Raw genomic sequence first — 2,475 nt, 5'->3', positions numbered from 1 at the left:
CAATTGTGATAAAAACCCAGTGGAGCAGCGGAAAGCAGCATGAGCTCCACAAAAGGCACCACACAAGAAACGCACCACCAGGCTGGACCAGCACGGGATGTGCCCCAGGCAAGGTATCCTAACGGCGACCACAGGCATTAACTTAAACAAGTGTATCAATAACTATTACCTATACTCGTCTGTACTTTCTTATATCGTCTGCAATTACGGGTCTTTAGCTTACTTAGTTTTAATATACTTTGAAAATACATGTAATAAAGACATTTATGAAATACGACGTGTATGGTTAAGTAGTCACGGTACACGAAGACTTAACGCTAAAGCTCATTGTAAAACCTGAAGAAAAAAAAAAAACTAACCGTGCCGGGAAGCAACATGAGATCAGCAGAAATGTGCCTCCACTGAGGAGACTTAATAATATGTTGAAACAGAGAGAGAGAGAGAGAGAGAGAGAGAGAGAGAGAGAGAGAGAGAGAGAGAGAGAGAGAGAGAGAGAGAGAGAGAGAGAGAGATGGATAGGATAGTAAATCCCAGAATGACTTCCGGCTGTAGCGGCGTGGCTGGCGCACAGACTGGGTGTGTACATGCTCGTGCACCAACACAGGTCAACCTGGCGGGCCGTGTTTCCTGAGCGGACATTCCGTATGTCCTGGCAAGACGGTGTTGCAGAGGGGTGGGAAGACGCCGCAAGGGAGAGAGGGAGGGAGGGAGGGAGGGGTAGAGAAAAAGGGGGTGGAATGGAGGGAGGAGGAGAATGATGGGGGAAGGTCAGAGGCACCCCCTCCCTTCCTCCTCTCCTCCCGGGGAGGGAGGGGTCATCGCCCACACGATCACAGCGCTGGCGACGCTTGGCATCACGTGGCGCTAGGTATATAGAGCTTCGTTAAGGTAGCGGAAGCACTAGCGCGCTGCGTCTCTACTCCTGCGTGAATCCACGAGTCATCGATCAGGTAAGTGACAGTCACTGAGTTGGATACTCTTCTAGTCATCGCGCAAACATTATGCAACACAACCCAAGGCACTTCGATGATCTGTACCACTGAAAAGGCTTGAATGTACACTTCTATAGCACCAGCCCAGGAAAATATGCTGTACATCTAACTGTGCGCGTCGCTGGCACTGTCCCGTTGCGGCACGTCAATGAGTCAGGCTGTAGACGAGAACCGGCCCAGGGGACTACTGGCCGCAGGTTACTTTACGAAAAGTTTGACAGACCGATTGCAGTTTGAGATCACTCACGGCTCCGTGAGGGTCTACGCTCGGTGACTTGCTGTCTCCAGCAGCACAAGGCAAGCGCTTTTGTTTAAGTTCAGGATTCTCCGCCATAGATGAATGGGGTTAGTGATGTAGAAAATAGAAACCAGTACAACTAGGCTGTCATTAAATTCCCTTTGTAATAAACAAATATGTATGTATATATATATATATATATATATATATATATATATATATATATATATATATATATATATATATATATATATATATATATATATATATATATATATATATATATATATATATATATATATATATATATATATATATATATATATATATATATATATATATATATATATATATATATATATATATATATATATAACATTTATTTATTTATTGTAGCGAGAGGTTCGCAACATCTAGTTTCTCTCTACTAGATAATTTTTTTTCCGTACCCTTGAGAAAGTAACTAAAAACAAATGTTCAATAAATAATAATGAACACGAGACAGGTGATGTGGAGGGCAAGGAAACTATATCATAAACACAGGCCAACTCGCCCTGTACCGTAAGCTGTGTGTCTGACGCCTGAGACAAACCTGTACCGGTCTTGGCCATGTAACAGTCAAGGAGGAAGTAGTTCTAGGATGTGAGCAGGTGTGGGACATGTGGGAAGAACTAAGAATGGCGCATGGGAGAGGCGTGAGTGTGGGCTGAAACAAAGACTGAAGCGGGGCTATCCCTTCCGGAGACTGGCGCAACCTAGATCATGTTGACCACACCGCGATGAGGAGGACGAGCAGGAGGAAGAGGAAGAGGAGGAAGAAGAGAAAAGGAGAAAGAGGGAAGAAGAAGGGGCGGGAGGAAAAGGATGCTGAGATGGAGATTGGAAAAGAGGGTTAAAAAAAAAAAAACATGAGGGAAGAGTTCAAACTAAGGGTGATACAAGTGACAAGAGCAGAAGGGGACGGAATGGGCTGGATGTGCGACGGTGGAGGTCAACACAGGTTAATGCTCCTAGTCGGACGGCGGTAACGGAATCCTGCGTCCAGCCCTGTGGGGGAGATGGGAAGGAGGGAGAGGGAATGGGGAGGGAGAAGAGTGGGGGTCGTAAACCAGTATGAGGGAGGGAGGGAGGGGAAGGGAGAGCAACGGAGGGGGGAGAGTGGAGGAGAGGTGAGAGATAATGGTCTCAATCATTCCAACTCGATCACTCATCCTCTTGAAGGCTTCCGCACCAGAGAACTTTTTT

General features: G+C 45.6%; 1 protein-coding gene across 2 annotated transcripts in view; it reads left to right on the top strand.

Annotated features, from left to right (window-relative positions):
* Window positions 1–841: 841 nt before the first annotated feature.
* The window catches only part of LOC135109138 (uncharacterized), a 10,985-nt gene continuing 9,351 nt past the window's right edge, over window positions 842–2,475 (top strand). Inside the window, exon 1 of one of the 2 annotated variants that reach the window (XM_064020250.1) lies at window positions 842–950. The gene's annotated coding sequence lies outside the window, so the exon portion shown is untranslated. The remainder of the gene's footprint in view (window positions 951–2,475) is intronic. The other variant, XM_064020239.1, reaches the window with a different exon arrangement.

This window comes from Scylla paramamosain, chromosome 2 (genome assembly GCF_035594125.1).
Source record: "Scylla paramamosain isolate STU-SP2022 chromosome 2, ASM3559412v1, whole genome shotgun sequence".
Lineage (NCBI taxonomy): Eukaryota > Metazoa > Arthropoda > Malacostraca > Decapoda > Portunidae > Scylla > Scylla paramamosain.
The sequence above is the reverse complement of the archived record's forward strand: the minus strand, read 5'-3'. Positions and strand labels throughout refer to the sequence as shown.